Source organism: Pseudochaenichthys georgianus, chromosome 21 (genome assembly GCF_902827115.2).
Source record: "Pseudochaenichthys georgianus chromosome 21, fPseGeo1.2, whole genome shotgun sequence".
NCBI lineage: Eukaryota > Metazoa > Chordata > Actinopteri > Perciformes > Channichthyidae > Pseudochaenichthys > Pseudochaenichthys georgianus.
In genome coordinates, this window is record NC_047523.1 from 35,020,104 (window position 1) to 35,039,783 (window position 19,680).

General features: G+C 41.3%; 1 protein-coding gene across 1 annotated transcript in view; it reads left to right on the top strand.

Annotated features, from left to right (window-relative positions):
- Positions 1 to 19,680, top strand: part of man1a2 (mannosidase, alpha, class 1A, member 2) — a 170,523-nt gene that overhangs the window by 25,306 nt on the left and 125,537 nt on the right. The gene's annotated exons all lie outside the window — the stretch shown is intronic.

Consider the following 19,680-nt stretch of genomic DNA (forward strand, 5'->3'; position numbering starts at 1 on the left):
ATCAGAGCTCGAGACGTTTTCAATCTTTCAACTCCTTCTTTTAAATGATTTTGTTTGTTAAAAATATGCATGTTTAGCAAAAGATCCAATGTAGGAAGCTCTATAAATATGACTCTATAATCAGATCAAGTCTAACTTTCTTGCGTCAAAGCAGCTCCATACTTTAACAAAGGCAACATTTAGTACCAGAAGCAAGGAAACTGACTTAACGTCAAATTACAATCACTGAGGACAATATGTTCAAGACTCAATGAGGACTATTTAAAAAGGTGCCACTAATTGCCATCATTATCCTGTCAGTTGTGTGTATATGATCTAACCTGTGATACTTTGTGTGTTGGGGACAGTCCGGCTCATGTTACTATATCAGTCCCATCAGCTATCTGTCGACATGTCATTCTTTAAAGCCCATCTCTGGGTCAAAACTCGTAGTCCCACGATGTATTCTTTGGTGAAATTTGAATCCCAGCATTTGTGTGGGAGGACCAGTTTCTGATTGCCTATACTGTACGTCTGAATACTTTTGTGTTGCTGCTGTCCGTCTCTGCGCCAGCTTTTATTCAAGGCAGCATGGAGCCAGACAGACGGGCCGAGCCTGTGCAGAATGCAGATGGTGCTATCTGTGGTCTCGCTCTCTATAGACACTGAGCCAGCCCCGGCCTATCTCCCTTTCTCCGCTCCCCTCCCTTCTTTCTCTTCGCCCTGCAGGTTCTCCCGCATAATTGCCTCATATCGTCTCTCTTGAAACAGCACTTGGAGTCAGAACACTGGCGGTGCAAGGGAGCTGGCCCATTCAGTTCCAAAACCGCCTTTGTCTCGAAATGCCCCTTTTGTGTCCTTCATAAATACCATTCAGAAAGAATGCTATGCACTCCCAAATGAGCAGGAAAGTAGCAGCTGTATTGGCTCCAACTCAGTACACCGCACTCCTCTTTTCCTGGTTGCCTCGTGGAAGCAAGGAGAAGTCACAGTCACACACCACCGTACAATGGTGCCTATGACTGGAGCTTGCTCTGTCTCAAAAAGCCTCGCTGCACACAGACAGCAGTCGTTTGCTCTGCATTAGTAAAACCCAGGGAGGAGTATCGGCATACATCTTCTTGTCATCATTTATGTTTCATGTAGACAGTAAGTAGTGTAGTGGTAGTTGTGCAGCCAGTGTGTTACCATGGTACTCCACTATACCATCTGTCTGACCTGAGGACTGACACTGTCTTTCATGCAATCGTTTCTTAGGGTTATTTTGGTTCAAAGCTCATCACTGTGAAGGATCAATAATGAATATGTTCACCTTTAAAAGACATGGGCTTGCATGAGGTGAAGAAGCCTTGAGTGCTGGTTATCAATTTGCTATTTTACACTTGTTATTTTTAGGTCATTTTCTTATTCTCTTATATTGGATATTCAGAAACTGCTGTGATACAGGTCTTTCTTCTATGCTAATATCCTACTATAGAATGTCATTAGGGTTAGGTGTGCATTAGGGATGGGAATTTGAAAGCAATTGTATATTCGAATATTCGACCCCCCAAAAAACGGTTAACCGGTTAACCGAAATGTACATATCCTATAAAAAAAAAATTGGGTAAACATTTTTTTTACGAATTCTTTTTTGTACCCAATTTTTTTTCAATAATTTTTTAGAAATACATACATTTTCAAATAAGTGTAGAAACCAAGTCGAATTTGTCAAATGTATTGAACTGGTGATCACAGTTACAGCTACAGGCCTACAGTTACAGCTACAGGCCTACAGCTTTCATGTGTGGAGGCGATTCACAATCAGCCCAGCTGTAGAGAAGACCCTCTCAGCTGGAACGGAGGTTGCGGGTATAGCAAGCCAGGTATAGCATGTATATATACGTTTTTAATTTGGCATAGTTTGACCTCTACACCGCACTCACTAACCTTGTCGAAATATTTCCACACATTACTCCTTTTCCTCCATGTCTGTGTAGGACTCTTCTTAGAGTGTAAATAATTACCGGACTATGACTGGTAAAATATGTTGAATACCGGCAAAACTAAATCTCTCCAGTCAAAATGCCTATGTACTTTGCCGCCACACACGGTTGCCAAGCAGCGCTTATTGTTGTTTAGGCTGGCCATGTGTGTCGCGAGTGTTGACAGGGGGCGGGGGAGCACGCTCATGAACTGTTAGCGCCGGAACCTCGCAACGGCTGCGGAGCTCATTTGCGCCACATTTGGGCCTAAAATGAGGTTTGAGTCTGCGTGATCTGCGTGTAGGGAGGGGCAGCAGCCATGTCATTGGCTAGAACTAGCTAGATCTGATGGATTTGGACATAAACGCGAGTGAAGTATAACAGTACGTCCACACAGCAGCTTTAGACGAAACTTCCACCGCTTCCAACGCTTCTCTGCCCATTGACTTTGAATGGGGACGCTTTTCGCCGAACTGCATTGTGGGGGAGCGAAGCGAAGATTTCCAGGATTTCCAGGATTCCAAAGTTGAGCAATGTTCAACTTTTGAAGCTGAGCTGGAAGCGCCAGCCAATCAAACACGTTTATGCAAATCTGACAGTAGAAGCGCTAGCCAATCAAACCGCGTGTAAGCTGGGAGAACCAGACCGCAGTTCATTTCCTCATATTCCAAACGAGAAATTACGGTAGCAAATCACCCGGTTCTTTACGACCAGAACTGTTAATGGGATACAAACCGGAGGAACCAGGCATGGAGGGAGGTGGCAGAGACAGTGGGTGAAACTGGTAGGTTTTCGCCTGTTTGGGGAGTTTATATATATATATATATATAAATGTATATATATATTTACAAATATGCAGTGCCTAATCCTCTCATTAGACGGCAGGGGGTGTGTGGAAATCTTCGCTTCGCTCCCCCACAATGCAGTTCGGCGAAAAGCGTCCCCATTCAAAGTCAATGGGCAGAGAAGCGTTGGAAGCGGTGGAAGTTTCGTCTAAAGCTGCTGTGTGGACGTACTGTTATACTTCACTCGCGTTTATGTCCAAATCCATCAGATCTAGCTAGTTCTAGCCAATGACATGGCTGCTGCCCCTCCCTACACGCAGATCACGCAGACTCAAACCTCATTTTAGGCCCAAATGTGGCGCAAATGAGCTCCGCAGCCGTTGCGAGGTTCCGGCGCTAACAGTTCATGAGCGTGCTCCCCCGCCCCCTGTCAACACTCGCGACACACATGGCCAGCCTAAACAACAATAAGCGCTGCTTGGCAACCGTGTGTGGCGGCAAAGTACATAGGCATTTTGACTGGAGAGATTTAGTTTTGCCGGTATTCAACATATTTTACCAGTCATAGTCCGGTAATTATTTACACTCTAAGAAGAGTCCTACACATATATATATATATATATATATATATATTGCTCGCATAAAATCCCCCGGGTTTTTTGCTTTGTATGTCGGGGGCGGGAGATTCATGTGATTGGTTGTTGGTCGCATTGCTCGCAAAAAATCCCCAAGCTGTCAGACACGCCCAGCTCCAAGATTTTCAAGATTTTTGAAACGCTGCTGTGTGGACGTACCGTAACCGGACACGAGAAAGAGAGATTAGCACCTGCAGCTCTGCCCGCTGTGAGGGACCGGTGAGCGGAGCAAAACACACCTTTAGACGTCACCTAACACATTTAGCTATGGCATAGTCGTATATAAATACATTGAATTATTCAATTTGATAATATGTAATTAACTTAGGCATCACTCCCAAAAAAAAAATTAATAAAAATATTCATAACTCATATTCGAACACATGAGTAATTTAGAATATTCGATTAATCGTTCCCATCCCTAGTGTGCATGCAGATGCACTGATACTCCCTGTAGTAGCTAAATGACTATCGATAACGAAATGCATTGACTCAGATGAAGCTTCTAAATATCCCTGCTTTTTGAGCGTGTTCTGGTGACAATGATAAGTAATAATGAGTCTAAGTAACCTCATAACGAGACCATTAGAATTAGGGTTGAACGATTAATCGATTTTAAATCGAAATCGCAATTTTAAATGATGCAATTATCAAATCGCAAAGCCTGCAATTTTTTTAAGTTTTTTTAAAACAGTTTTTTCTTCTTGTGTGTCAGTCATCCACACCAATCAGAAGTGCTGTGCTCCACATGTACCAGCCATTGTTAACCAATCAGACGTGGCCCATGATAGAAGGTGATAGACAGATTGATCCAATCACCTGCCAAGTGTTTTTGAAATACTTTTCCAAATGGCTTCCAATGGAGCTTTAGATGGTTTGGTGAAACAAAGCATCTGAGTCAGGTTAGTAATGCTCCATCACATGTTTCTATCACAGGGTGAATCTTAAACTGAAGCTTGACTTTAAAGCAACCCAACGGAAGTTTCATTTAAGTTTAGTTCTTTCACTCGTAGCTCGGGCTGCGGGGGTGCTAGAGACGGGAGCACGTTGATGCGACCTTCCTAGCTGGAGATTAGGGATGCCAGAAACTGACCATGATCAAAATCGAAAATTGGACAGCCCTGGAGAATAATAATCGATTATATTTTGGTTGAAACTAAGCCAGGAACATAAATAATAATAAAAATATATATAAATAAAATCTAATTTTAAAAATAATTTTCGATTATGGAGACTGTAACGAATATTCGAATAATCGAATAATCGCTGGCATCCCTTCTGGAGATATGGCCGCATTTTATAATAAACTTCCGTCGGGTCGCTTAAAAACAAATATCACAAATCGAATTGCAATATTTGTCAGAAAAATCGCAATTATATTATTCCCCCAAATCGTGCAGCCCTGGTTTGAATCTCTATCTTAGCGTCTTTGTGGTCTTTATCGGCACTGGGATGTGTGAATAAAATAACAGTTGGAAATTCCCCGGATCCAGCAGCGCACTTTGCCGCTCTGTGGACCAGCCACTTTGTTCGTCCATAAATAGAAATGAAACCCCTTTCTATGCCATTAAGATACGTTATAGTCTGTACAGAGCACAAGAAACTACTTTCCCCAGCACTTCCATCATTTCACAGCTCTGTGCTCTTTCGCTATTCTGCTAATTACCCGACCCACACATTAGCGGCCATTAAACCTCAGTCTGGAGATGGAGAGCGCTTTAGGGCAATAAACGGAAAGAGATGGAATGAATTTGACTATTAACTGTTCCAATACTATTCACCTGGCACATCATGAAGTATTGCTCGCCCAGAGCTGTTGGAGTTAATGACCACAGTTCACATTCAATAAGGTTTGTTCATCAATAATGTTAAAAAAACACTAGTTAGACGAGGCAATTTGTAGATACGGTTGTGCAGGAATCAAAAGAACGTTTCATCGAATGGAAGAAGGTAATGCTCCTTTTGAGTTCTCGTTATTTTCCAATAAAGAATAAACATAATGAACTTAACCACAGTTTTACGTTGTATGCTCCGTAATGTGTTGAAATCTAGTACGTTTTCAGTCGTAGGACAAATATAAAAACTCCCTCAACTTTGGGATGTTAGCTTTTACAGACCGTTTACATGCACACAAACATATATAACGCACTACATGAAAGGGAAAGCCGAAACAGGGCCCCTTTAACATGCATGTACTGCTTTATTACATGTTATTCTGTCAGTGAATCATCATGTTAAAAATACGCCAACATGCTATTCTACTCTCTTGACGATTAAAGATTAAAAGTAAATGAACAACTTTCTTGTGTGAAGTACGGCACTTACGTCCGAACTCGGTTGTCTTCAGTGCAGATTACATAAATAATGTTCCCATGGCAACACACACAGCTACAGTTACATAAGAGGCAAGAGACGGCTTCTTTGTGTGTGTGTGTGTGTGTGTGTGTGTGTGTGTGTGTGTGTGTGTGTGTGTGTGTGTGTGTGTGTGTGTGTGTGTGTGTGTGTGTGTGTGTGTGTGTGTGTGTGTGTGTGTGTGTGTGTGTGTGTGTGTGTGTGTGTGTGTGTGTGTGTGTGTGTGTGTGTGTGTGTGTGTGTGTGTGTGTGTGTGTGTGTGTGTGTGTGTGTGTGTGTGTGTGTGTGTGTGTGTGTGTGTGTGTGTGTGTGTGTGTGTGTGTGTGTGTGTGTGCTCCCTTCAGAAAATCCAACATCCTTAATGACATATTGCTTGGAAACGACGCAGACTTCCTTCCACTGATTGGTAATTGCAGTGCAGAACCACCACAGACTTTAAAAGGAAGGGAGGAATCTCTCAGTTCAGAGCCTCGTGGCCTACTTTGGCTCGTCTGGAGGCGGTTCAATGTTGGAAAGACGACTTGGCTCTCCATTGGCTCAGCTGTGACTGTTGGGTGATCAGCAAACGATTACCGATTTGCATCGAAGAGAGAGCCGTGGACTGTGGCTGAAAAGCCCAGATAAATCGATGGGCAAAGCAGTCCTCTTTAATTGAGAGCTAAATGATGCCGCTATCCAGATGTATCGGCCCATAAAGACACGGAGAAGTTTTCCAATCGAGACGTGGAATATCTACAAAGATGGCCAATGAGTTTCCCCTTCCTCCATCGCTTGCACTTAACCGTCTCTTTATTTCTGTTGCATCCTCACTCATCATCTCTCTCACTCACTCTCTACGAAGCCTTGACAGTGCTTGGCAGATGGCCTTGTATGTTGATTGCACACCAGGCCTATAGTGTGTGTGTGTGTGTGTGTGTGTGTGTGTGTGTGTGTGTGTGTGTGTGTGTGTGTGTGTGTGTGTGTGTGTGTGTGTGTGTGTGTGTGTGTGTGTGTGTGTGTGTGGTGTGTGTGTGTGTGTGTGTGTGTGTGTGTGTGTGTGTGTGTGTGTGTGTGTGTGTGTGTGTGTGTGTGTGTGTGTGTGTGTGTGTGTGTGTGTGTGTGTGTGTGTGTGTGTGTGTGTGTGTGTGTGTGTGTGTGTGTGTGTGTGTGTGTGTGTGTGTGTGTGTGTGTGTGTGTGTGTGTGTGTGTGTGTGTGTGTGTGTGTGTGTGTGTGTGTGTGTGCTGTCTCTTTCTAACTCTACCTATCCGGGGCGGTGGTGGCGAAGTCGATAGGGACTTGTCTTGGCAACTGGATGGTCACCAGTTCAAGTCCCGGCAAGACCAAGTGCTACCGAGGTGTCCCTGAGCAAGGCACCGTTCCCCACACTGCTCCCCGGGCGCTGTTCAAAATGGCAACCCACTGCTCCTAACACTAGGATGGGTCAAATGCAGAGAAACAATTTCCCCACGGGGATTAATAAAGTATATACAATTTACCCCATCACTTGCTTTAACCCTTCCTTTCCCTCCCTCTTGTCATCATGTTTGTTCCCGCCATGCCTGATGGGCTCGTGTAAGCCGGCCCTTTGTAGCATGTCTTAGGGAAGGAGGTGACATTTGACAACCAATCCGTTCTGCTAAATCCATTATGTATTTCTATACATCATTTATGGTGCTATATGTCAACTTGGCCCCCAGCTGATTAATGTATTCCTGAATACAGGTGTTAACCTTCAAGAAAGTGGACATGCACACAGGATCTATCTGGTAGGTCGACACCATTATGGTTAATTCAAAGTAGTGCATTTAAATGTGCAAGGTCATTTACCTTGTAGTTATGAGCAGCAGAGTGGGAAAGATCTTCATGGATCAGCGCTGAGATATCTAAAGGGAACAATCACTGGCTTTTAAATCTACTTTAAAACAAAAAACATTCAAATCATTTAAATTCAGCCAAACCCTGTGTGTCTCTATCTGGTTCACTTGTTAACAAACTGCCATCAATATGTAACACATGTGCTTCCTCTGAGACGCAGTGAGACGCAGTGAGACGCGGTCAACACAGAGCTAATTTAGGCTAAATACACGGCACAAGGTTAACATTGAAGTTAAATATCTTACAAGAATACACAATCACTCCCAAGCTACAATAACTGCAGGGCATTACCATTTTTACCATTTTTACCAGTGCAGCATGAGGCCATTCAGGGCTCGAAATTTACTTTTTTCCTCAGTGTCCCACAACTGTCCCGAATTCTACTTTGTGTTGTCCCGGATATAACCAGCAGTGTCCCAAATTTCAATTTGTGTCGTCGCCCCCCCCAATTATGCAGAATACATATCATTTGATATTTTGTTTGTCACTTAATCATCACACCATAGACTCTGGTCCACCATGTAAGTTTAAAATACTTATTCTTTTAAACATATGAATATTAGTCTGACCTGTTGCCTCTGAGAGTTATTTTAAGACATGTTTTTCTATTGTTTCTCAATATCCAGACTAATTTATCATTGTCATGTCAACATTGAAGAATTCTGATTTGTATTTTTCAATTAATATGGTATGGCTGTGTGGTCTCTGTGTTTTATGATCGGAACCCTCTATCTGGCTATACAAGTGGTATGAATGATAATAAAAAAACAGAAGTTCCATAATACAGTTTTATAAATGTATCTGTTTTCCGTTTTAATTACAAGTTATCCTCACAAGTCGTCAGTAGTACTATAGGAATATAAATTGATCTTCTAACTTCATTCATGAATGTCAATCATTTTGCTCTCACTCACTCACCCACCCCCACCCCTAGGCACAAAAACAACTGGAACATTACTCTCTCTTAACATGACACCTTATTCTCATACCAGAGTTGATTGACAAACTAAAATTACCTTGCGACCCCCTTTCTAATCGTCACCCAATCTGACTGACGTTCTTGACCAAAAAAAAGTAAAACACTAAAAAAAGATGAAAAGCTAAATGCCTTACGTTTTTGCAGCTAAAGATTCTAGCATGGTCACTGACTGGCTGACAAAGAAAATACAAAAATGATAGGCTACACCTCTTATTCTGATCAACTGTATTTCACATCATTTTCACAAACTTCAAAAGAACATGACACCGCATTTTAGGACGTTTGTATGCATTGTAAGGCACACTTCAGTTGCTAGCGTTAGTTAGCGCTAGCTAACATTGACACTTAAGACAACTAACTTACCACAGTGGAAGACGATGCATCATGACCAGGACTTGGGATGTTTTCGTTTCGGGAGTCGGCAGAATTGGGGCTTGCATCAGGGGGCTGTTTATTCAACCACCTCAGCATTTCTTTCTTATTTTTTTAACTGTCGTGACCGTTGCACTGGCGCGAGTCTAGCAGCAGTCAGCAGCAGAGTGGATGACGTAGAATGCATTCAATGATTTGACAGCCCAATGACTTTGCAAATAACACCCATTTTGAAGTTTACTTTTATTTATTTTTTCACTGTCCCGAAATAGTCCCAGACAAAATAGATTTGTGTCCCAATAGGAATTGTTATGGTCCCCGGGACAGCGTTGATTGCGAGCCCTGAGGCCATTGATACAGTATTATCTCTAAGGTAAACCAGATCATAAGCAACCAAAATACAAAAGAAAGAATAATCATATATATGGGTTCAGAGCCATAATTGAGGACAGCTTTGAGCAAAGTTGTTGTGATCATTCAGAGGTAGGCATGTTTACACTGAAGATACATTGAACCAAGGTTATAACGGGAACAATAACACAATGAGCAGCTGCAAACGAGAGTACTTATCGAGGAAAGACATCCAATAAATCGTTACAAAGCATGGGCATTTGTAAAGGCTATAGTCCTGAACTTCTAAAACTTTGAAAGAGGTTATTCCAATTACTTGCCACATATTGTTTAAGCGTATCAAACTGATCTGAACTTATGCAGCACCTACAATTCATTATTAAACATGTTCCCCTTTTCAAATAGGCACAATTGGTATAAAAGTATAACAACTTGAAAGACAGGCAAACCTGTACTTTCCATTCTTCAAGAAGTCTACCAATTCTGTTCATAAAGCACTCATTTATTTTCTCTTTGCTCAATGTCAGTGGAGAGCGATCACTTTTTTCCCTTCAACATTAAAGTACAACTGTTTACAGAAATCATGCCCTTTGTTGGCCTCGACATCTTAAACCCTCTTAACTTCGGCTGTGTCTTTCTCCAGTCTCTGCTTACATGTCATTTAGCCTTGGCAAAATCACTACTTCTTCAAGTCGTTTTTTTAGAGGGTTTGCTTCCGAGTCTTTCTTAATTATGCAAAACATTTTAAAGCTTGTGTCAAGGTTTTGTCAGACTCTTATGACAATATAATGCATCTAATGAAACAACCCCATGCAACAACATTGTATAAACTGAACATACCGAAACAATGCAAAAGAAAATGATACAAAATAATATAGCCCCCTGTGCGATTATGGCAAACATCATAATCACGATTATTTTGGTCAATAATTGATATCACGATTATTAATAATAATAATAATTCCTTACATTTATTATAGCGCTTTTCCAGATGCGCACTGCGCCACACCGTCCATCTTCACACCTCGAAGTCACCGAGGTGCTTTTACAAGTACACATTAGTATCATACATGTACTGTGGACAATACCACAGCAAATCTGGGTGAAGTGTCTTGCCCAAGGACACAACGGCCTGACGCAGTGGCGGCAGGAGCGGGTTTCGAACTGGAGTTCCCCAGCACCCCCCTTGATCTGATGATCGGATGCACAGACCACTGCGCCACCCGTCCCACAAAAAAACTATTATCCATTTACTTTGAAAACATCCATTTATAGAATTTTTTTTTTTGATTTTTTTTATATATATGTTTTTAACAGTTGATTACCCTAAACTTTAAGTGCAATTCAACTGAAAAACCAATTAAAAAAAAAACCCATCGTTTTATTAAGATTACGTTGTTTTCGTAATCGTTGCCGACCAAAATCGCGATTAAAACACGATTAATTGCACAGCCCTAGCCCACACATGTAAAGTTCAATACGTTTTCTTCGTCTGTTGATTTGCATATTTTTTAAGAATTTCTTAACCTTGTATTGAAATAAACCAGCGTTAACACACGGGTAATAATATACATGTTAACATACACAGAATAATTAAAACACTGTGATGTGTACTTTCTAAATGTATACATCTGAGCAGGACACCATCCAGAGCATGTGGGAGTTTTTATGGGCCGCTCTCCCACTCATGTGCACAGTACGCTATATACACACACAGCATTCTTTACATCCTCCCACCTGCACAGCCTCTCTCTTTTAAACCCCTGATGAACAATTTGTTATTTTTTAAACCTTGTGAAAATTGTACAAAACGATCTGACAAACTTTCTTTGATTAAAGATCTGGTCGTTAATGCCTTATTGTGTAAGGCAGAGAGCTTCTCACTCGTTTTAAATTCAAGAGAGCTGTAATGAGCCTCACCAATTAGAGTAGAGGTGATGGAGAGAGAGCGACAGTGAAGCTGACAGAAGACATGCTCACCTGACAGCAGCTCTCTGGGCTGCGAACAGATCAGCTCTAGCTCCACTAGCACAACAAAAAAAACAAATAAATCCAGGGTCATCATTTCTTCCGCTAAATCAACGAGCAAGATCACAGAACCGACAGCGAGATACGTTTCCACTGTTTCGCCCCTTATCTTTTCTGTTGGCAATACGTCTACACCTGTGTGTTGGCGTGTGTGCGTATCTTTGTCAGTATATCATGAATTAATATGATGGTCTACGTGGCAGCTGTTGTCATGTTAACTGCGCAGTGCTGCAAGAGATACAGAAGAAGAATCCTGCATGCAAGGGCATCATAGATCAAGCCACATTGTTGTTTCCCTCAAGAGCGAGCAGGCAGGGCAGAACACATTTTATGCTTTCAATAACTCTGATGTCTGACATTTCCGAATTGCCTGCTGCAGAGCCGGTTCTGGTGGAACGGCAGAAATGTTGCACGTGTAGGGGGCTTTAATAGTTTATGTGGAGGGAGCGTGCTTAACCGAGGTGGGAATGTAGGAATACAAACTAAATGGAACATATAGGAATAAGGGATCTTGCATAAGCCTGTTGAACAAGATGTCTGCACTGGCATTAAGCCGTTACAGTATGCAAACAGAACTGTGTTTACAAAAGATAGCTATTTGCATGTATTTATGTATATCTTAGGTTCTTTGTCATCAAGAAAAACCCGAAGAGCAGGAGTTTCGATATGTCAGCAGCCACATATTCAATCTGCAGCTAGTCAGTTTAGCACGTTTAAACTACCACAGCATCCTTAAAGGTTGGGACTTGGGGTAGGTAATTCACTTCAGAAACACTTGTTGTTATATTCCATGGAATGCTCTTAACATCCCGATAGCAATGAATACATGAAATGCTTTGACAATAAATACATTAAAAAAACATCATCTGTGGAAGCCGTGGCGCTGTAAAAAGCACGACCAATCACCTGAGCCGGACCGGCTAAAGTAACTGGATGGCCTACCTGCCTGTCAGCCTTCCATCTGGGCACACACTTATCTCGTGCCCTCATTGGTCATGTGTGCGTTCGTGTGTGTTGGAGGAGGGGCTCTGTGAGGAAGTCTGAAGGAAGAGGCAGATTTCTTTCGGCTGCGTACTTTCAAATTCTGGCGCACTCGAGCTGCTTTCTCCATTCTTACCTGCCCTACCTTTAAGTTTACCCTCCATTTTTGCCCAAGTTGAAGTTGTAATCCACCATTAGTAAATTATCTTTAAAGAAATCGAAATAGATGCATTGAAACGGATGATTATATTATTGTTAAAATTGTTTCCTTATCTTGCGGTCTGGTTAGTTTCAGAAAGTCAAAAGAGACCAGCTTGTAAACAAAGCAACCATCGTTTCTCCTTGGGTCTTAGTCAAGGTCTTAAAAACATTTCTAACAGAATCCAAAGATGAAACTAATTGAGATGCAGCACCCTGTGTATTAAATGCAACCTGTGGTGTCTGGAAGGATTTAATTACTGTCATTACCACTGATGATGATTCATCCTCCACCTCCACCCCACCTGCAAGAATGAAACAAACATATTATCATTATATTGATAAATGTTTTATTTATGACGCTAGTTTCTCTCCGCTCCCTTGAACTCTGCTGTGTGTCTGCTGATTGGGTGAATTACTTTCTCACTGTGATAATGTCAAAACTGCTGTAGTTCTTTAAATTAATCACGGGCCATTATTCATCTGTAATTATTTATGATATCAGAAAAATATTATTTTAGTTAGGGGCTTATTTTGATAGGTATTTTAATTACAAAGTGGTCCTTCAGCTCAGCCTGCTGTTAACCAACAAATAAATCAAAATGTCTCTCATTAAAATTGCTTTCAGGTTTTATGGAAATATATTCAATTTGAATGAGGCTTGACATACTGGGCACTTACGGATAAATCAAAAAGCACCAGATAGTCATCTCTTTTTTTTAACTAATCAATTAAAAAATGATTAGATGTTAAAAAAGTTATTCCACTCCAGCCATCACAAATCTATTAGATACGTTTTTCCACCCATACACCTTTTTAAAAGTGACATCATGATGGAAGCAGTGATTTGTGAGATTTCTTGGTGGGTTCCATACATGTTGCTGCTGTAAACATATCTTATGCCATTTTCAGTTTGAACTCTGGGCTTGGTATCTGTGCAGAAACAGCCCATCGACACTCTTTTACTGTCTCGCTTTTATAGGGAATTGATTGCCACCCTTCACCTAAGTGCCATGAATGTATTTACTGCAAGAAGCGATTCAGATGTCACGTTCTCCCCGCCCTCGTGCATCTTCTGAAAGGCCTTCAGTTAAGCCAGATAGGGAGCCTCCGTGGGGTGAGTCGGAGGGAGATGAGAAGGGCGGGAGGACGGGTGCTTTAAATCCGTCAAACGGAGCAGCACATAACTCCAGCTCAGCCCTCCAAAAGCGTGTCACTGTGTTCCTCTGTGGGAGCTAAGCTGATTTTTAATTTGTCTTTTTTCAAACAATGGCAGAAGTAATGGCCTTGCCCTGTGCGGCTGGCTCGAAGGGGATTTATGAATATTGTACTGCCCTGTGTGTGTGTGTGTGTGTGTGTGTGTGTGTGTGTGTGTGTGTGTGTGTGTGTGTGTGTGTGTGTGTGTGTGTGTGTGTGTGTGTGTGTGTGTGTGTGTGTGTGTGTGTGTGTGTGTGTGTGTGTGTGTGTGTGTGTGTGTGTGTGTGTGTGTGTGTGTGTGTGTGTGTGTGTGTGTGTGTGTGTGTGTGTGTGTGTGTGTGTGTGTGTGTGTGTGTGTGTGTGTGTGTGTGTGTGTGTGTGTGTGTGTGTGTGGGGTCACATCAGGGATAAGGGTGCATGAATCATGGCTGGTCTTTTGGGAAAGAGATGGCTGGGGGCAGATTGTTCTCTTCTCTACAACAGGCAGCAAGCAGCCAATCTGTTGCCGTGGTGAAGGTCACAGCTCCTAATGGACTGAGCAACCTTCCTCTGCTGAAAAGTGACATTAAAGATCTGAGTGCCATGCAAGAAAGCACTAATGCGCAATTTCAATTACAGGGTTTTGCATTTTAGAATCTATTGTAAAATGATTGTTGTGCAGTGTTGAATGTGGCTGAATGAAGCTTGCCTTAAGTGTTCACCACAGGTTAGTTTGCCCTCATCGACCTTGGGGCAGCACTTAGCACCCAGAGAGATTTCTGCATAACGTTATTGCATCATTTTGGCAGTTTAAATCAGTTTGAACTTTTAGACTGCATTTAAAAATTTGAAGCAATGAAATTGACATGCAAGCAAATGTTTTGGTACGTCAGCCAACAAAATAAGAAATCAAATGAGAAACACTTTCCTTTCCAAAAAAACAGCACCCTGTTGAATAAAGAGATGGGTGGTTTTAGATTTCCCTCAAATATGAAGAACCCAGGAACACTCGTGGGTAGAGATGTCCCGATCCGATCACGTGATCGGGGATCGGAGCCGATCACGTGATTTTCAAAAAATCGGGGATCGGGAGAAAAAAATCGGGGATCGGGATTTATTTTTTATAAAAAAAAATTATAAATTTTTTTTTTTTAATTTAATGTTACAAAACAAAAATGACCATGTTCACGTCTTAAAGTCATCCTGAGGACTTAGTTTTGGTTTAAAATTACACAACATCATGTATGTGTTGCTTTCTTTGGGCTTGTTTTCATAGACCTGGTTGCTTATTTCTCTGAAATCTGGCAACAGAGAGTGGGCGCAGTGTCTAATAGTAGCATCAAGCTAACGAGAGGCTACGTTCAGCTGGTGACTCGGGAGTCGGAACAGATAAAATGTCAGGAGTTTGGAAGTATTATAAAATTGAAAGCGAAGGCAGTGTAACAGCCAGATGCAATGTTTGCAAGGCGGAGGTTCTGCGTGGTGGAAAGAACAGAGCTACGTTCAACACGACCAATCTAACACGCCACCTGAGAAACAAACACCAACAACAACACGACGAGTACACAGCGGCCACTCAGGTAACGGCACTGAAACAACCGACACGTTCAGAGACTTTCAAAAGGAAAGAGAAACTGCCCCAGAACAGTGAAAAGGCCAACAATAACAGCCAAGATAGCTGAATTCATCGCGTTGGATGACTAGCCGTTATCTGTTACCTTTTTTTTCTCTTAATGCATTGCATAAAGATCGGATCGGGAAAAATCGGTATCGGCAGATTGTCAAAATCAAATGATCGGAATCGGATCGGGAGCAAAAAAAGGTGATCGGGACATCCCTACTCGTGGGCTACCAATTTAATCCAAAAAATACGCAACTAGAAAGACTACAAATCCCAGAGTCCCGGTCCCGGATGCTGGCTCTTACGGAACCGACTAACTCCTCTTGTGTATGCACAGCTCTCAACGTGCCCAGACTTGGAGTGATTTTCACCTCTTTTAATACTTTTCTCCTCATTCTGAAAGAAAGAAGTGAGATGTTTCAACGTGACGGCCGTCTTGGTGTGTGGTGCGAGACGGGAGATGTAGTTCATTGAGCGGTTTCACACAAAAAAAGTGTTACTTCCCAGTTTTAAGACACATTTTAATTTGTTTGGCTTGCAAAATTATCTTTTGAATTGACAAACATCTGTGTAATTCGTGGCACAATTCAAACGGGATCGAAAGATAATCTTTCTCTCCCCATTGACTTCAATACATACTTTTTCCGAAATAAGGTCCCATGGAGGGACTTCGCCTCTCTCTGGTTCTTAGACACAGATGCCACATGGGAATTTGAGTCGTTTTAAACGGTGTGCGCAGTGTCCTGATTAAGAAAAGGAAACGGATTGATAATGATACAGCGCATGACTCCGGGCTCACCTGAAGACGGTGGGGGCCTTAATGACAGAGTAAAATAGATACTTGTGAAAATGTCATTGACTACATTTACATGCATATTGTTATTCCACTATTATTTCAGATCTGACAATATTCCAAAGTTAATACCGGTCGTGTAAACGGTATATCATGCATGCATAGTGTTTGATTATGACGTGGGATAAGCCGTTTTATGAGCGATTGTATAAGAATAGCATCTGAATTTGGGTCTTTACTGTATGTACTGTAATGTCCTTTGTGTTATAAATAAAACTAGCAAACAGTTTGCAAGGCTGGGCTAAAGTTGCCAAAAAACAACAATGTTTACTATATGTGTGAGAGGAGAATCGCAATTACTTTTATCCATCATTAACAACATGGCTGTAGTTGGACAAATAATGTGATTTAAAGGTCCTAGCTGTAGGAAGTACGTCTTATGGTGGTTTCCATTCATTGGGACATGAACAGTCTTTATGGAAAGTCGAATATTAATGAAATATTAATTTCCAAAACCTTGTATACCACTTATTGAGATTATTGCGTTTTCCACGCCCAACAACATTATATTGTATGTATTTTAACATATTCGTTGTAAACTTAATTAAAGGAAAATCAAACCAGGCTTTCTGTATTTAACAATATAAAGGAGCCCGGGCAAGAATATATTATAAAGTATATATTTTGGGAAAGGATTACAGTGACTGAGCTTCACCAAGCAGCTGCCACAGAAAAGATGATGAATCTTGCAAAAGAACAGACTGCGTTCCTCAGTCTGTGTAACTTGGGAGCGCTGCACGGGTTGAACAGGCGCTCTTCGTTCTCTTCAAGCTGCTGGCTGTCGTCACGCTCAGTCGCACATGTAGAAATCCACAGTGAGCACTAAGTGACAAGAGGACGAACCGCCACCAGGACTCACTGGGGGTTACAGCTGAGTGTGGGGCGGGGAAGCAAGGGGACAGGAAGTGAAGGCTAGGGAACGTTTGACATGATGGACGTGGTTTATAGGAACTTAGACCCTAACCCTGTGGTCAGACTATATAACCAGCACGGCCCCTAGTAGACCCCCCCCCCCCCCCACACACACACACACACACAACAACACAGACTATAACATCTCTTGTTGTTGAATACCAACTATGTGCAATGTGTGCAATAAATATATATATATATGCCGTTAAAAACTGCAATATACCTGGCGGCTAAATCCTCAGAACTGTTACAGGATGTGTATTTTTGTCAAATGTGAACTTTTTATCATCATTTCTTTTTTTTATCTTTAGTGCGTTTTGCATGCTTAGGTAACATTAAGCAGTCTGTGGCTCTTTTCTGCTGTAACAATGTAAAATGATCCTCTGGGGGACTAAGAAAGGGATTCCGGTGCAGGTAGGGCCTGGGATTTGTATTTGGTTTAGTTTAAACAACATTTATTCTACTTAGTCTCATGGTAGTTGCTATATTTTCTTTTTGAAATGTATTAAAACAAGTTTGGAGAGTGAGTCACACTACACGGTACAGATTCAAATAATACTGTTTTAATAAATCTTCAAGTACAATATAAAATAATAATTATTATTACAAATGTGTGAGACAGAGCTGAATGATTTGTTTACTATTTCAAAGTGTCTAATTAAATGTTTACAATATGTTCACTTTGCTATTTACCTTAAAACAGGAAATCCTTTCTCTAAATACATTTCCATCTTGAGTTGTAGTTTCTCTTTTATATTTTCCACACGCTTTACAGCCTTGAGTCTTTGGTCTCCTTGAAGGTTTACCCCCCTAAATTGTTGCTTTACATTCTAATGTACTGTTCCTCAGCAGGTTGGAAACCATTTAAAGGAAGTCAATATGTGTGTGGTAGATTTGCGTTTGCTTGTCATGTAGATTAGATGATTACAGTGTTATAGGAAAGAGGCAGTTGGGTGAGAGTGGGCTTCGGCTTTTTCCAGACTCTCAACCAAAATCAATGCATATCAAGTGATCCCTTCACTGTGGATGCAGTCTTTGCTGACAAGTCATTGAATGTAATAGTAGTCTTTGAAATAATCAACTAGAAGGGCACTGTTGAGAGCGCAGACCTTGAACAGCGCTTGAGAGAAAAATAATGCAATATTATAGTAATAGGTTCTTCTTCCTCGGCCCAAGCCTTACACCAAGTTGAATGTAAATCAGGGCTGTGGTTTTTTTCTCGTACACGGCTGACAAACAAACAAACACACATCGAAAATAAAAACTAACCTTCTAGGCAGAGTAAACAATCAGCTAGTTGGGTTAGATAATGTCACAATGATTTAATGATAAGAATCTTGCTTTTCTTGTGTACAAATATAAAAAATGTTTGCTAATATTCACAGCCGATCTTAATAGCTGCTAATTCAACATATTGAATGATCTGGTAAAATATGTGACTTGAATATGGAAATCCCAGCCAAACCGCTTAGTCTATGGAAACAATATTTATTTATTTAACCAGATAAAAGCATTGAGATAGAATCTCATTTGCAATGCTGACCTGGCCAAGAAGGCAGCAACGTTACACATAACACAAACATATAAAATACAGAGAACATAACTAAGAAAACAAAAGACAAAAAAGCAGTCACTACATTGAGCACATTAGGACAGTAAGAAAGGTGCACTACTTATTACTGCAAGAGCAGCTGGTGGTAAGGACTTCAGACAACTTCAATCTAAAACATGCTATTGAGACAAGTGCCGTCAGTTTGAGGCGTGATTGAAGGTCGTCCCAAGACCAAGGACCATAATAAGAAAGACTCCTTTTCCCAGCCTCAGTCCTGTGATTGGAAAGTTCATTTGTTGTGAGTCACATTTTGAGGTATTTTCCGATAAAGTGAACCATCCTCTGGAGCTCACTTCCTCCACGAAAGGCTTGTCTCGGGGTAACATTTTGATAGCACTTTAATTTATTCATGGCTTGCCTCAAAGTGCTGAACAAGAAGATGCATCATTTATCAGATTTCCACAACTGTCCAGATTTAACCGCACAGAAGGTTGCAGAACGTAAACAGCAGATAGTTTGTTGAAATGGAGCTGGGCGATAATTATATGAATTTGGCAATACTGCTGACCTTTTGATGTCACAGCGCCGATGATAAAGTGTTCTTATTGGAAATATTAATTGCCGGTTAACTTGACTTGTCAGAGTTTACAAAAATGTTGGTTTGGGCTCCAAATGTTTTTCTGTGCTGCCAATTTTCCAATTATTACTGATGAGGTTCAGTTGAAATGTGAGATGAGCCAGCCACCCATTTCCCCCTCTTTTTCTCCTGGATCCCAAGATGCTCTGATGGCACGAGGTATTTGTCAAAATCAATAACAGCATTTTGCAGCTTAATGTCCAATTAGCTTTCCAAGGTCCTTTTGAATAGGCAGTTAGTCAACTATTGTCCAGCCTCCTGTCTTGTTGTACCTATCCTTGGCATATGGGCCAATAAAAACTTGATGAAGCATCCAATCAACACACGGAGCCAACATGTCATGGTGTGTATTAATTTGATTTATAATCCTTGGTGAGTGCGTCATGGGAAGCCACGAGGCCAACAACACAGAGACGCTCCTGGTCTTCATTAGCTTGGCTGCCTGCCTGA